This window comes from Schistocerca cancellata, chromosome 12, assembly GCF_023864275.1.
Source record: "Schistocerca cancellata isolate TAMUIC-IGC-003103 chromosome 12, iqSchCanc2.1, whole genome shotgun sequence".
Lineage (NCBI taxonomy): Eukaryota > Metazoa > Arthropoda > Insecta > Orthoptera > Acrididae > Schistocerca > Schistocerca cancellata.
Genome location: NC_064637.1, coordinates 115,314,239 through 115,331,919, shown reverse-complemented (window position 1 = coordinate 115,331,919; position 17,681 = coordinate 115,314,239). Strand labels below are relative to the sequence as shown.

Genomic DNA, 17,681 nt, shown 5'->3' with positions numbered 1-17,681 from the left:
CATTTCTATTCATGGCAGGATCATTTTGATTGTAAACCGCGGAACCCTTGTATTCTACACCTCGTTTTGTTGTACTTCATGGGAAGCCATGCTGGACTTACATTCCAGCAAGATAATGCGCGCCCGCACACGGCAACCCTGGCTGCCGTGTTATGGGCCAGCTCGGGATTTTGACGATCTACCCCGCCAACTGGAGACAACTTGGCACGATATCCCTCAGGACGCGTCCAACAGCTCTGTGAATCAGTGCCAAACTGTTTGCATAAGGGCAGGAGGAGGACCAATAAGTTACTGACGCGCTCAGGTGTGAAGCTTTTTCTGAAATTGTAATCATTTATCTGTCTGTACATGTATATCACTTCTGTTGACTTCTGTCCCATTCGGATACTTCCTTCGTGCCTTATAGTGTTCTTCAATACGTCACCAGTACGCTGGATATCTGATACTGAAGCAATGTTGCGTATTTATAGTTATATGTTTTTAAAGCAGTCAGTTATGTGACCCAGGTAGACAACCGAGTCCACGCGTGGCGCATATCTGGCAACACTTGTTTGTCGTGTGTTGGGGGAATCTCGTAGGATGGCCGCTTCTTGGGGCAGGATCTCAGGGCGACTCCGGTAAGCTGGAATTCCGCGAAGAAGGCAAATTCTTTCGTCGTTGTCGTAAGGGCTTGGCAAGCTGGGAGGAGTCAGTGCAGCGGATTCACTGAAGGCAACAGTCAAGGGCCATCGGTTTTGCAGACGGAGACGGAACCAGATCTCATTGGTAGACAGGCAGTGTCATAGGAGAGACGTATGTAGCACCGCCTCCATCTGAAGGCCTGGGCCTGTGGTCACGACGCCCGATCTGTGCCCGGGGCCAGCGATTCGAGATATTCGTGTTCGGGTCTTGCGGCGTGCGTCACTGTACTGGACGCCGCAGGTTTTACGCCACAGTGGCCGTCTCCGGACCATGCTATTTCACGCTGGTTTAATAATTCCTAACTGCGCGTTTACATACGAGAGGGTACCCGAGAGTAGCCGAACTTTTTTCACTTATTTATTTGCATTTTAATCAAAAACCAATCTCCTTCAAAGCACAATCCAATTGCACTAATACTTTTGTCTTATCTTTTATTTCATTTTCAAAACATTGTTTAAATTCATCTTTTGCGATGACTGGCAGCTCCTCCGTGGTTTTTTTCCCCTCAGCAACATCCAGAAAAATGCTTTCCTTTCATGTCTCTTTTCATTCTAGAAAACAAAAAAAGTCGTACAGGATAAGGTCGGGTGAGCATGGGGGCTGAGAAATAGGGGTTATACCATTTTTTATCAAGAAGGGTGTGAGACAGGGCTGTGTGAGGGGGGGGACATTGTTATGATGGAAAAACCAGTCATGCGACTGCCACAAATCACGCGCTTCCACCACACACTGTTGTGCAGTATTTTCAAAACTTCCAAGCAAAAAGTCTGGTTAAATGTCTGACCCTGCAGAACAAAATTTGAATGGGCGACACCTCTCATATCGAAAAATCAAATCAGCATTGTTTCAATGCTTGATTTCACTCGGCAGGCTTTCTTAGGGCAGGGCGAACTTGGAAGTCTCCCACTGCCTTGATTGTTGCTCCGATTCGGGATAGTATGCATAGCACCAAGTTTCGTCACTAGCCTATCGGAGCAGCTCGATGGCGGATGTCGGACACTCACTTATTCAGTAATTTAATTTAACGGGCAACTGCATTTGTATGCGTCAGATTGTGCGTCTACTGCGTAAATAAAGTCCCTCGTCAGATAATATTAGAAACACTTTTGGTAGAGTACTTGTCCTCGAAAGGCAAAGGTCCCGAGTTCGAGTCTCGGTCCGGCACAAAGTGTCAATCTGCCAGGAAGTTTCATATCAGAGCACACTCCGCTGCAGAGTGAAAATCTCATTCTGGAAACATCCCCAAGACTGTGGCTAAGCCATGTCTTCCAATACCCTTTCTGCAAGGTTCACAGGAAAGCTTCTGTAAAGTTTGGGAGGTAGGAGACGAGGTACTGGCAGAAGTAAAGCTGTGAGGACGGGGCGTGAGTCGTGCTTGGGTAGCTCAGTTGGTAGAGCACTTGCCCGAGAAAGGCAAAGGTCCCGAGTTCGAGCCTCGGTCCGGCACACAGTTTTAATCTGCCAGGAAGTTTCAGTGTGGTTACTTTTGGATGCACCGACGTACGTGCAAGCTCTCGACAACACATGACATGAAATACTAGTGTTACAAAAGTGCTTGACATTGACGCTAAGCCGAAATTAGCTAAACGGACGATTAAATAAACATCTCATTATAGCCTGTTACGCGTCATCGTAAATGGAAGAAATTTGTGCAAGATTTGGTAGATAGGATATCCGCAACTCAGAGGCACAATAATTAATTTAGAGACATCCGCTTCAGTCGTGGTTAATATTTATCTAGACCACGACCGGTTTCGAGATTTTAAAATCCCATCTTCAGGTGTATGAAATTATAGTATTTAGTAATACATAACCGACTGCATGATGCGTATTAACAAACACCTGAAGGTGGGATTTTAAAATATCGAAACTGGTTTAAATAAACATTAATATAGCTGAAGCGGATGCCTCTAAAATAATTAGCATGAAAGAATATTAGGATGTGGTGTATCATCATTTGCTGTCAGTAATGGTCTCGTCGCTACGTTACTGTCCCATTCAGTGCACGTAGTCAATTTTGGATGTATAAATACTGTGCCAGGTAAAATTTGCGCCCACAAAAAATCAGTAAAATTTGCGCCCAGTGTTCCTGGAAACTGCCTGCTCACTAAGTCACAGCAACAACTCTCTCTCATTAAAGATTATTACTTTTACTTAATATGCGATTCATAATGTTGATACATCTTCTACTTGGTAATTATGACAAAAATATGCAGAATTACAATCATAAAGAATTTTTTCTTTTTCTTTTCAGGTTTCGAAGTAACATATAGAGGCCGCACACAAGTAGCGTTAAGAGTGGGAGGAGTAGCTAGGTAGAACTTATGTTACCTATTGATATGCATAATCTTGGCATTTTAGTTAGCATGCCAAAGTATATTATGTACATTACATGTCATTACGGACTACATGTTATTTTATATTTATTTTAAAGTACCGTTTGCCGCGCGGGGTAGCCACGCGGTCTGAGGCCCTTGTCACGGTCCGTGCGGCTCCCCCCATCGGAGGTTCGGTTGTACACAGCGTAAGTTAGTTTAAGTTAGCTTAAGTAGTGTGTAGGCTTAGTAGTTTGGTCCCATAAGACCTTACCACAAATTTCCAAAGTACGGTTTGTGAAGTAGAAGAATAACGTCTAGCTAAAATTTCAAGTTAGTGATTCGGATCTCATGCTTTCCACAGTATTTTATGAAGAATCGGTAGTAAGTAAAAATTTGTGTTTCTGACAGAAAATAAATTATGGTGACTGACGATTGTAAAAATTCCGGCGCTAGAGTTCTTGTTCGAGAATCAGTCGTTATTATAAAGTTCACACAAGAGCCCTGCCGGACCAGCTGCGGAGTATTTCTTCGACCTCTCCTGGGCGCGGTTTCCAGAACACCGCAAAAGTTCAGCTCCACTCGGCACACTGTGAGACGCTGAACGGTGGAACCAGCGGCTCTTGCGAAATGTTGGTAAGGAATTAAATTTACAAAGCGAACGCCTGGCCAGAAACACAGCATGAAACACAGTGAGTCGTCATAAGCACAGAAAACCAGTCCAAAGTGGACAGCCGAGCTGAGTGGCCGCGTGGTTTGAGGCACCATGTCACGGATTGCGAGGCCCCTCCTACCGGAGTTTCGCTTCTTCCCTCGGGTATAAGTGTATGTGAAGTTAAAATCTTCTGGGTCTATGGCCGCGTCATGTTTCTTCTAAAATGTTCGACGTTTCGACCCTTGTGCTGGGATCTTCTACATCTACATCTACATTTATACTCCGCAAGCCACCCAACGGTCGTGTGGCGGAGGGCACTTTACGTGCCACTGTCATTACCTCCCTTTCCTGTTCCAGTCGCGTGTCTTCCTCAGGATCCTTTGGTGTCCATAGTGTTCTAGCAGTAGTGGACACCAAAAGATCCAGAGGAACATCCCAGCAGAGGGGTCGGAAAGTCGAACATTTTAGAAGAAACATGACGCGGCCTAATAACCCAGAAGATGTTCAGTGACAACGGCCACGAAAGCCTGCAGAAAGTGTATGTGCTGTTCTTAGCATAAGCCAGTTTAATTTAGTTTAAGTAGTGTGTAATTCTAGGGACCTATAAACACAGCAGTTTCGTCCCTTAGGAATTCACACACACATTTTTTTCCAAAGTGGACACCGAAAGACAGAAAACTGTACAGCTAGTAAAAATAGAACAATGTATTGAATGGCGCGTTGCGAAGGCTTTGATAGGTGAGAGGCAAGTGCATGAACGTGACAACGTGCGTGTGTTAAGTGTCCAACCTCACCAGAGAGCCCACCCGATGTAGCCTCTGCTCGCGGCGTCTAGGCTGTGCAGCTGCGAAACTCTCTTCTCGCCAGCCGCGTTGTCTGAGACACTGTCGATACTGCATCCTGAGCCTGCAAGGGGGGAGGGGGGCGATTTGGGGTGCAAGATACTGTGTGGGAGGTGATTCTTCAGTAAGCAACAGCCATCTTTTTTATGGAGGGCACACTTTCAAGAATACGGACTGGTGGGTACTTGCAAAGGAGTAGTTACACCCCAACCAAAAATCAAGTCTAAAAACAATGGCGCAAAATGATTTAAAACACGGAGTTCAGTCCTGTCAATCGATTACACTACTGGCCATTAATACTGCTACACCAAGAAGAAATGCAGATGATAAACGGGTATTCATTGGACAAATATATTATACTAGAACTGACATGTGATTATAATTTCAAGCGATTTGGGTGCATAGATCCTGAGAAAGCAGTACCCAGAACAACCACCTCTGGCCATAATAACGGCCTTGATACGCCTGGGCATTGTGTCAAACAGAGCTTGGATGGCGTGCACAGGTACAGCTGCCCATGCAGCTTCAACACGATACCACAGTTCATCAAGAGTAGTTACTGGCGTATTGTGACGAGACAGTTCCTCGGCCACCATTGACCAGACGTTTTCAATTGATGAGCGATCTGGAGAATGTGCTGGCCAGGGCAGCAGTCGAAAATTTTCTGTATCCAGAAAGGCCCGTACGGTCGTGCATTATCTTGCTGAAATGTAGGGTTTCGCAGGGATCGAATGAAGGGTAGAGCCACGGGTCGTAACACATCTGAAATGTAACGTCCACCGTTCAAAGTGCTGTCAATGCGAACAAGAGGTGACCGAGACGTGTAACCAATGGCACCCCATACCATAACGCCGAGTATGGCGATGACGAATACACGCTTCCAATGTGCGTTCACCGCGATGTTACCAAACACGGATGCGACCATCAGGATGCTGTAAACAGAACTTGGATTCATCCGAAAAAATGAAGTTTTGCCATTCGTGCACCGAGGTTCGTCGTTGAGTACACCACCGCAGGCGCTCCTGTCTGTGATGCAGCGTCAAGGGTAACCGCAGCCGTAGGCTCCGAGCTAATAGCCCATGCTGCTGCAAACGTCGTCGAACTCTTCGTGCAGAGGGTTGTTGTCTTGCAAACGTCCCTGTTGTGGACTGACAAGACAGCCAGTCCACAGTGACGGGTAACCGAAAGGCACGCGTTTACACACGCCGGCTGGCGTTAGGTCTGAAACAGGATACGTAATGAATGTTATAAAGAAAAGTACGTAGCTGCTGGAATACTTAACTTTAATCCATCATTTGTGTACAGCATTCTTGATGATACAAGTGAGACTCTCTCTAGAAATGGTTAATGGCGCCTTGCTAGGTCGTAGCCATGGACTTAGCTGAAGGCTAATCTAACTATCTCTCGGCTAATGAGAGAAAGGCTTCGTCAGTGTAGTCGCTAGCAAAGACGTCCGTACAACTGGGGCGAGTCCTAGTACGTCTCTCTAGACCTGCCGTGTGGTGGCGCTCGGTCTGCAATTACTGACAGTGGCGACACGCGGGTCCGACATGTACTAATGGACCGCAGCCGATTTAAAGCTACCACCTAGCAAGTGTGGTGTCTGGCGGTGACACCACAGTCTCCATCTGTTGACTCAGGGATCGAGACGTGGCTGCACGATCCGTTACAGCCATGCGGATAAGATGCCTGTCATGTCGACTGCTTGTGATACGAGTCCGTTGGGATCCAGCACGGCGTTCCGTATTACCCTCCTGAACCCACCGATTCCATATTCTGCTAACAGTCATTGGATCTAGACCAACGCGAGCAGCAATGTCGCGATACGATATACTGCAATCGCGATAGGCTACAATCCGACCTTTATCAAAGTGGGAAAGGCGATGGTACGCGTTTCTCCTCCTTACACGAGGCATCAGAACAACGTTTCACCAGGCAACGCCGGTCAACGGCTGTTTGTGTATGAGAAATCGGTTGGAAACTTTCCTCGTGTCAGCACGTTGTAGGTGTCGCCACCGGTGCCAACCTTGTGTGAATGCTCTGAAAAGTTATCATTAGCATATCACAGCGTCTTCTTCCTGGCGGTTAAGTTTTGAGTCTGTTGCACGTCATCTTCGTGCTGTAGCAATTTTAATGGTCAGTAGTGTATGTTGTGATGCATGTACTGAGATCTTTGAACCACTGTTATGAGCTTAAGCAGTCTCTGTAACGATTACTTTTTTCTGTCAAGAATAGCAACAATGTCATCAACAAGTACTCTGTTTAGGATACTCTACCATGCGTGATGTTGGCCATAGAGCTATTGATCACTTAGCTACCACGTCTCAAATTAGTGGAATATCGTGGTAATAATATCGTGTAAAATGCCAATACAAAATTATCTGCTTGAAAAGTGTTCGCAGTTTCGAATACGAATAACAATGAGCTGTATAGGGAATTGATGACAGTGAAAATTTGTGCCGAAGCGGGAATCGAACCCGTATTTCCTGCTTTACGCGAGCAGTCGCCTTAACCACTCTGGCTACCCGTGCACGATTCCCGGCAGACCCAAACTTCCATATGTCGTCGTTCCTGCGTCACAGCCTGTACTCGAACACACATTATGATGTCCTGTACAGGGGAGTACTTTTTAATTGAGAGTCTGGTGTCGGCGGATAAATACAATATTGCAGTGCCTGTGCGGACATGCCTTCATGTTCGAAGGAACACTGCATCGTTCTTCTTAACAGCACAGGCACTGAAACATCATAAAATTATTTAGTTTTTGTGGGTAAGTTGTTTCAAGACCCGCCAGGTTAGCCGAGAGCGCTAATGCGGTGCTTCCTGGACTCGGGTAGGCGCGCCGGCCCCGGATCGAATCGGCTCGGCGGATTACCGATGTCGGCCGGTGTGTCGACCAGCCCGGATGTGGTTTTTAGGCGGTTTTCACATCCCGCTAGGCGAATACCGGGCTGGTCCCCACGTTCCACCTCTGTTCCACGACTCGTAGACATCTGAACACGTTCGCACTATTCCATGGATTGCACTAGAGGCAGACTGCTTGGGTACACTAATTCCGTCCCGGGGGGGGGGGGGGGAGGGGGGGAGTGGGGGAGGGAGGTACGGGGTGGCGGCAGGAAGGGCATCCGGCCACCCCTTAAAACTAACCTTGCCAAATCCGTTGCTAAACGTGCCAACCCTGCGAAACTGCGGGACAAGTCGCCAGCAAAAGAAAGAAAGAAAGAAAGGTAAGTTGTTTCAAGGAAATTACCTGTTACGAGACGTTGAAGTCACAGCGCAGCCGAATCAGCCGCAGCGCCCAATTTCATGTAGTGACAATAAGTCTCGTGATTTCGGGACTCACTCACCTGCAACAAAAACGAATTTCATTGGTATAGGAAAATGCAATCAGGGTGCAGACTCTCTCTTCTGGAAGTCTGTTCCCAAGATTATATCATACATTTGCAGTATACTGTATTACAATAGCGCCATCCAAATAGTCCGATTTGTCTCAGCACAAATACTACGTTCCAATGTTTCAGGCACTTTCAGAATTTCAAGGAGTGTATTCCACTCATCTCTGTCAACGGCTTTGTCTCTCTTTAACCTATCTTATGTGGTAAGTCATAGGGTCAGTACGGTCCAGTGCGTTCCTTCATTCTTTCAGAGTCCAAAGTAATCTTCCCGGATGTTGGCTAATTTCTCGTCAGCACTACCACTTTAGCCTTTAGATTGTCTCTAACTAGTAAACTCAATTCTCAAATTAAGAGGAATATTTATGTGCAGAAGCCAAGTGTGTAGATATTTCTTATGGTATGTACATGAAAAAGGAAATTTATCAGCTCACCTCATTAAATTTTGCAAAATAATGCACAAGTTCGCCCCAGTTGGAACAGTGACTTATAAATTAGCGTTGCCAGTAAAGAGACTATAGCTCAGTGCTATCCTTGTCGCCACTGTTGGATCTGCGACAAACGAATTGGCCATGCAGCTGCGCCACCAGTGCGCGACAGCACACCTAAGACGTATGCAGCAAAGTGTGTTAAGGGGCTCCGGAAAGGCTCAAAATCATGAAAAGTTCAATTTTTACTTTTATGCGTTTTCAGAATCTGCAGACTATTACCTTTTAATAGATATATAATTTATTCAATTCCGAAGACTACAACTATTTTTAAATTTTTTTTGAAATGTGTTCTACATGGGCGTGACCCACTGTGGCGCTGTTAAACTGCTGTCAAATGGTGTTATTATTAACGTCCGTGTTCATCAGGTACATTTTAGTGATGTGAGATAAAGTATGTGTTGTGGCTAACCTGTGATGGTTCAATATATATTGCTGGTGTGATTGTCGATTGTTTCATGTTTATTTACTCTGTCGTTATCTCGAAAATATTCGTAATTAATTCTGTTTCTTGAGTCTCTGTTTTGTTGAAGTATAATAATAGGTAAAAGTAAAGTTGCTGTTGCGACTTTCAATGATGGCAACATTGTAAGGTGCAAGGTATTTAGAAATATGGGAATGAAGATAGGTTCTAACATGGTACGAGCGATGCTTGCTTTAGACAAGGAACGCCTTCGGGCTGCAGACAGGGCTGTAAAGGGTCTAGAAATACAAGCAAGAGTAAACACGAGGAGGAACAAGAGGAAGCTGGAGGAGGAGTTTGCAGAGGATGAAGATAATCCATCCTATGGACTTGGAATGCACTAAAAAGTTAATCCAATCTTTGTCGCTCGATTCCCAAAACTTTTATATTCTCATACTAATTACATGTTTTCTAAGGATCTTCCAAACATATTTGTTTCAAACTTTCAGTAAATGTTACACAGTAGCTTCTGCATAATTTAACACAGCCTTTGTCCAAAAAACTGTATATTTTTGAATATATAAATAAAAAATTGGAAAAAAATGTTGTGAATTTTCATTACAATTGAAAAAGAATCATCTTTAATAACTGAACTAAAATTTTGTAAAATCCCTGTGTTAAGTTGTAGCCCATATTCCAATAAATAATCTGTAAAAAGTTCAACTTCCTACCTCAAATACTTTGTGAGGAAAGATGTAATTTATAAGCGTTATTTTAACATTGCAAGTATAGGGCATTCCGGAGCCCCTTAAGATTTACGGAACCTGTAGCACAACACCAGCACAAACATTTTTAGTAAATCTGCGAATATATCCAGCCGATAGAATCGCCATATACTGTATAGAGCTGCATACGTAAGTCCATAGGTAAAGGTAAAAGCGAGCGTCCCTTGTGGTGGGGGAAGTACCTTGCCATGGGGGAACTATCTAAAATCTTTCTCTTAGCAAATTAGCTTCTTGGTTCATTTTTTTTCCATCGTAGGTAGATTACCCGTCCTTAGAGTGAGACATGAAGTTCGTGGAACGGAGTACGTATGTCGATCAACAGACGGCACACAGCATTGAACGTTACATGTTAATTTTTGTTGCTATTTGCTACTTATGACTTCTAGTTGCGCCTGAAATCGCAGTTATGTACAGTAAACATGCACCATCATTTGTAACAAATACCTGATATCAATCTCTAGCCAACAGGCTACATGGGTCCCAGAAAGGAGAGAATGAGAAGGTGGGACAGGTCACTGGAGAACAAATCAGGAATAAAGCGCAATTAAAGACCTGGAGGCGCAGTACGGGGATCAGAGATTCTTACTATAGGGGCTCTGGTCAGAAAGGAAAGGAACAGCAGTATATCAACTAAAGTACTGGCATGATCCATTTCACAAAGGCACACGAACTGTACCCTGGGTGTCTGCACAAAATCAGCAAACGTTAGACAGATTCGCAATGTGAGGGGGTGGTACAACTGGTCACATTTTGTTAGTTTGATCTCTAAACAGAGGTATCCGCGGCAACCTCACAGTAGAAGTCTATCTTCGATTAGCTTTGAGAAAGCCCGATTTCTGGGCAGCTTCAAATAACGTTGCTAACCAGATACCACACAGGGAACGTCTAAAGTTCAGGGCAAAAAGGAATGTAAACAGATGACGCGTTAAGCACATAAACTATTCCTGTAGTCTCACTGTCAGGTAACAGCAAAAACGAAAAAACAAGTAGAAATAACTCAGAAGCCAAGATCGCTTAAATACTGTTTACTAGATGACCGATTTCAACACACTAAAGGTGCCGTCATCGGATCTGTGAAGATATAACATGACAGGTTTGAGGGAGGCCTTACATGAGTTACACTATATACGTTACTATTAGTACAGTACCACATACCTGAATGTAGCTTAACATGTATAAATCATTTGGATATAACGATACATGAGACAGACCAGCTGATATAAAATCATTGTCTCAGAACTAAAAATTAAAAAACAACTGCTCTCATGGTCATTCTATTAGATCAGATATATAAAACCGAAGTTACAAGATAAAACTATTCGACACATGACCGCAGCTCCGATGACGGCACCTTTAGTGGGTTGAAACCGGTTATCCAGTGAACAGTATTTAAGCGATCTTGGCTTTTGAATTATTTCTACAACAGAGTGATCGCCCCAAAATACACTATGTGTTCACTGGAAACCAAATATTACGTCATACTGTAAAAACGTATGGCCTGATTCAGTTGCCCCTATCAATAGGTTTAATGCAACCTACAGTACTTTCAAATACGACGCAGAAGATTTTCATATTCTCTCGCTCACTATACATGCAAACTTTTAGTCCTACAGAATAAATGGTTAGGAAATTTTTGTAGGAAATTTAGTATGGCTAAATTTTGCACAAATTCGTTTCCTATGACAAACTCAAAAACTGTTGCGCCCGCAAAAACGTATCCCAGTAAAAAATTTAATTACATTACATTTTCTACAAAAATGACCTGTTTATTTTTTCTATAGGACTAACAGTGGCAATGAGAGAGTATGAAAATGTCGCGCATGGTTTTTGAATGCATTGTGGGTCGAAACCTATCAGCAAGGGCAGCTCTGTCACCCTGTATACCATTAGATGGGTAGGCAAACGTTATTCAGTACCTTGAAGGAAACAAGAGCAGATATCCAACACATGTTAGCAGGCTGAAAATCTAAATTCCATACCGGCGTTCGCCAAGGAGTGGACTCCCCCCCCAACCCCATGTTTAACATGGTTCTGCAAAAAAATTTCAAGACAGAAGAAAAGAAAGCAACCCAGTATTAAAAAGACCAGAGAATCAACGTGAAGTGTCCAGTTTTCGCTGACGATCTCGCAGTCCAAAAACAATAGAGCAGAATACAAATTTGCCGTGGAGAAGCCTCACCACCTTCACCTGTCCATGTTAGGCAAAATTTTGTGCCTGACCCATGTAGTACTATCACCGTCAGAGGGTGATACGGGACTACAAGTCCCACCGCCACACCTCCAAAGTGAATTGCAGTGACGCAGTCACTGCCTTGTGTAAATTTACTGCCTCACCAACACAGTTCGACCGCAATAGTCCGGTGATGCTGTATTGTAACATATCATCCCGGGACTACAAGTCCATTAAAAAAAAAAAAAAAAACCTCATGAAACATCACAGAAAACTGGCCTACAAATCCTAAAACTGGCCTACAAATCCTTTCACAAGTTATGCACTTCAGATAGCTAGGAGAGATCACCCAACACCAGAAATGAACACAATAGCCAATCAAGTACGAATCTCTAAATTAAAAAAAGCATGTAAGCTCACGTGGAGTCACTACAATAAAAAAATCTGTCTCCATCAATGCAAAACTAAGACGTTACGATGGGAAGCAATAGTAAAGGACTAGCCGCGTTATATGCCACTTTGTTAATACTTGATTGATTTGTGAAGTCCTCTCCTTTCCTTAACATAATGTTTTGCTAAGTGGTTTATGAGGCCCGGGGATTGATTTATGACACCCCAGAGATGATCTGTCCTCATAAGAAACCCCCCATCCATCCCCTCCTCCTCCTCCCCCCACCCCTCTCGGAAGCACCACCCCTTACCCGTCACCCTTGTCGGTACAAGCACACATTCTGGCCATGGTTATTCCAATAGCCCCTACAATACTATCAATTTCATTGACTAATTAATTAAATCGATAAAGTAATGAACCCTCAAGCTACCCGTACCCTTCCTCCACTGGAAACTGATGGATCTCTGCTGGAGAGGAGTGATCTCATGGCAGGAAATTCAATATCACAGCATAGGATATGTTGTTTATTTGTTGTTGTTGTGGTGGTATTCAGTCCTGAGACTGATTTGATGCAGCTCTCCATGCTACTCTATCCTGTGCAAGCTTCTTCATCTCCAAGTACCTACTGCAACCTACATCCCTCTGAATCTGCTTGGTGTATTCATCTCTTGGTCTCCTTCTACTTTCTGACACTTAAATCTACACTCGATGTTAACAAATTTCTCTTCTTCGGAAACGCTTTCCTTGCCATTGCCAGTCTACATTTTATATCCTCTCCGACCATTATCAGTTATTTTGCTCCCCAAATAGCAAAACTCCTTTACTACTTTAAGTGTCTCATTTCCTAATCTAATTCCCTCAGCATCACCCTACTTAATTCGACTACATTCAATTATCCTCGTTTTGCTTTTGTTGATGTTCATCTTATATCCTCCTTTCAAGACACTATCCATTCCGTTCAACTGCTCTTCCAAGTACTTTCCTGTCTCTGACAGCATTACAATGTCATCGGTGAACCTCAATGTTTTTTATATTTCTTCTCCATGGATTTTAATACCTACTCCGAATTTTTCTTTTGTTTCCTTCACTGCTTGCTCAATATACAGATTGAATAACATCGGGAATAGGCTACACCCCTGTCTCACTCCCTTCCCAACCACTGCTTCCCTTTCATGTCCCTCGACTCTTATAACTGCCATCTGGTTTCTGTACAAATTGTAAATAGCCTTTTGCTCCCTATATTTTACCCGTGCCACCTTCAGAATTTGAAAGAGAGTATTCCAGTCAACATTATCAAAAGCTTTCTCTAAGTCTACAAATGCTAGAAACGTAGGTTTGCCTTTCCTTAATCTAGCTTCCAAGATAAGTCGTATTGTCAATATTGTCTCATGTGTTCCAATATTTCTACGGAATTCGAACTGATCTTCCCCGAGGTCGGCTTCTACTAGTTTTTCCATTCGTCTGTAAACAATTCGCGTTAGTATTTTGCACCCGTGACTTACTAATCTGATATTTCGGTAATTTTCACATTTGTCAACACCTGCTTTCTTTGGGATTGGAATTATTATATTCTTCTTGAAGTGTGAGGGTATTTCGCTTGTTTCATACATCTTGCTCACCAGATGGTAGAGTTTCGTCATGACTGGCTCTCCCAAGGCTGTCAGTAGTTCTAATGGAATGTTGTCTACTCCCGGGGCCTTGTTTCGACTCAGGTCTTTCAGTGCTCTGTCAAACTCTTCACGCAGTATCATATCTCCCATTTCATCTTCATCTACATCCTCTTCCATTTCTATAATATTGTCCTGTTTATTTATAAAATTCAATTCCCAGGGGTTGGATTTCTCTTGCTCATCGTTCTCTGCTGTTTGGGAAGATGCAAGATCTTGTAAAATACTTCAAAAAGAAGTAAATAAATCGATCGCTTTTTTATTCTAATCATTCAAAGACTACTGTCAGCATAACTCAATGTACGTAATTAATCTATTAAAAACATTTCGATCACGAAGCACGCACCGTCCGCCAGGCTGTACTACGTGGCAGCTACCTCAAGTATTCTCACAGGCACAAGCCCTTAGCAGCCGTCGGCTGACGCGCTATTACCCCAAAGAAATGTTTCTGATGGCGGCAACCCTTTGATATTGATACCTGATAAATTCCTGTCAAAACACAAGCTCTCTCTCTCTCTCTCTCTCTCTCTCTCTCTCTCTCTCAAATTGGTGCTTCCTGTTTGTGTGAACCAACGTATGCAAACACACACAGACTGAGATGTCCTCCCCACCCCCTCTCCATTCTATCCCCGTCTCCTTGGCACCTCGCCGTTCATGCAGACCTGGCAGTGGTATTCGGTACATGCCTTTGTTCTTTCACTTCCACTGCTATGGAAACCTGTAGCTGATGGAACAAGACATTCGAGAAGAAGTAGGTAGTGTCTGTTGTGTTGCCACACTAATCGCACCTTTGCCCTGAACAAAGTAGTGGAAGATGGTAAATCCTCCAGCTGTGGAATGTCTTTAAAATATCACCTCACTCTATCTTATTGACTGACTAATTAATTCAATCGATACCTTTTGTGTGTATCCAGTCTTTTCCTAGGACTGCTATATTTGGTAGGATTCGATCCCGCAACTGCCCAGTTTCCAAACCATACTGAATGTGTTTCCTCTTGCCTCCTGTTGGTCGATATTGGCACAGTTAGATCATTTGGTAGGAAGTCCACTACGTTAGAGCAGTTGAAACTTTCAGATTTCAGCTCAGTTGCTTGCTATGTCGTTAAACAATTTGTAGGAGGTTCCTGGTATATTAAAAATGTGTGCCGGACCGAGACTCGAACTCGGGACCTTTGCCTTTCGCGGGGAAGGGCTCTACCAACTGAGCTACCCAAGCATGACTCACACCCCGTCCTCACAGCTTTACTTCTGCCAGTACCTAGTCTCCCACTTTCCAAACTTCACAGAAGCTCTCCTACGAACGTTGCAGAACTAGCACTCCTGAAAGAAAGGATATTGCGGGGCCATGGCTCAGCCACAGCCTGGGGGATGTTTCTAGAATGAGATGTTCACTCTGCAGCGGAGTGTGCGCTGACATGAAACTTCCTGGCAGATTAAAACGGGACGTGAGTCATGCTTGGGTACCTCAGATGGTAGAGCACTTGCCCGCAGAAGGCAAAGTCCCGAGTTCGAGTCTCGGTCCGGTACACAGTTTTAATCTACCAGGAAGTTTCATATTAGCGCACACTCCGCCGCAGAGTGAAAATCTCATTCTGGAAAGTGTCCTTTATATCTCGTGCTACGATTTGTAACTGGGTTACTATTGTTAATGTAGATAAACTCATTTCGTTCACAACAAGTCGAGTGTCCCTCATAGTGTTCGTTCATCCTGTGGATTACACAGGGTGAAAATTAATAAAATCGACAGACTGCCGGGATGGGTTCCTGACTGGAAATGGAGGAATGAACGTCCTGTCAACGTGGTCCAGAAATGCATTGTTCCCGCGGTAGATGGCGCTGACGAATGGAAGTTCCTCTGACCACATGCCGTGTGACGCTTGGGTGTTGAGCATTGTGTGATTGATGCAGCGTACTTTAAGCAGCGGAATGCTCCGAGATGGTGTTTGCGTACGGCCAAGCAGATGGAAATTGTCTAGAGGCAGAACCCGGTACTCCAAATCAGGTGTACGCACATTCCGCCGCCTCCCTGCACGTGCACCTGTCTGAAAGGATCCATGATCGCACAAACGCCAAAAAAGAACTTGATGTATTGTGTGATGTGGTTGGTGTCTATGGGGGTACTTGTTTTGGTATAGCTGTGCTGCCTCTCGACCGTCGACCGTTTCCATCTGCTTGGTCCTACATAACTCCAACTCGGCTTGTTCCCGATATGAATACCGGGCCATTCTGCTGCTTACAGTACTCTGCGTCAATCATACAGCCTGAAACCCAGAAGGAACACACGGCACGTGATCAGAGGAACTTTCATTAGTCAGCGCCATCTACCGTGGCAACGATGCATTCCCAGAGACTTGTTCAGACACAGCGGTTTGATCTCTACAGAGGCCAACGAAAGCGTAGGGTTTTATCGAGACAACTGAAATTGCTAACAGACAGAACATACGGTTCTGTGACTAGCGTTTTATCGAGACCAGCATGGAGCCATTGTATAACAGAGTTTAAATTTGAATTAACTTTCAGGACTAGTGGAGTTATATGCGATATTGTGTCATGTTCTTCAGTCATTAGCTTTTTCCTCCAATTGCCCATATTATTATTTTTAGTATTATACAAAGCTTAAAATATCATAAATTTCTAAACATAAAACCATGTATACACTGAAGAGCCAAACAAACTGGTACACCTGCCTAATGTCATGTAGGGCCCCAGCGAGCACGCAGAAGTGCCGCAACACGACGTGACGTAGACTCGACTAATGTCTGAAGTAGAGCTGGACGGAACTGACACCATGAATCCTGCATGGCTGTCTATAAATCCGTAAGAGTACGAGGAGGTGGAGATCTCTTCTGAACAACACGTTGCAAGGCATCCCAGTAACGTTCACGTCTGGGGAGTTTGGTAATCAGCGTCTAACATTACCACCACTTGCAAAGTAGGTTAGAAATCAGATTAATAACGCAGCATATGTTCGCTTTATCGGGCAACAACAAAGTTATTGACTGAGGATGGTATAGCCAGAATAGAAGTAATGAAGTCACTGTAAAAAAGTCGTTATATCTGGCACTTATCTTGAATGGATTCCCACGTAGATTTCGTCGAAGTTGTTATGGCTCATCTTGTTGATTCTAGGGTGATTCCACTTTGACTGCTAGAAGGTCCAGATCTGTATTTTAGCGATATTTGAAGACCTAACTGTGGTGTCACCGCCAGACACCACACTTGCTAGGTGGCAGCCTTTAAATCGGCCGCGGTCCGCTAGTATACGACGGACCCGCGTGTCGCCACTGACAGTGATTGCAGACCGAGCGCCGCCACAAGGCAGGTCTAGAGACTTCCTAGCACTCGCCCCAGTTGTACAGCCGACTTTGCTAGAGATGGTTCACTGACAAATTACGCTCTCATTTGCCGAGACGATAGTTAGCATAGCCTTCAGCTACGTCATTTGCTACGACCTAGCAAGGCGCCATTATCATTTGCTATTTATCTTGTGATGCATGTACCGTCTGACCGATGTTCACCAATTATGTATTAATGTTAAGTATTCCAGAAGATCCGTACTTTTTTTTACTAGACTCAACTCCTTTAATGTTCCAGACCTCACGCCAGACTGCGTGAAAGTAAACGCGTGCCCTTCGGCCTCCCGTCCTAGTGGATTGGCTGTCTTGCCAGTCCACAACACTAACAAATGCGTTTCCAAGAAATTCCTAACGATCAAACAATCCCAGATCAGAACAATGGTATGGTAGAAATAATTTTTGACTTGGTGTTCACGATCCACATTTTCATTAAACTTCTTGTAAATTCACATATACTTCTTCTTAATTGTCACATCGTCAAGAAAACAGTTTTGTATCAATCTTCATATATTTAATTTCCACTTTAACCAAACACA

The 17,681-nt window shown here is 44.0% G+C and overlaps 1 non-coding gene across 1 annotated transcript; it reads left to right on the top strand.

Moving 5' to 3' along the window:
* Positions 1–2,053: 2,053 nt before the first annotated feature.
* Positions 2,054–2,128, top strand: Trnas-aga (transfer RNA serine (anticodon AGA)). The gene has a single exon. It is a non-coding gene; the product is annotated as a tRNA-Ser (tRNA).
* The last annotated feature ends 15,553 nt before the right edge of the window (positions 2,129–17,681 follow it).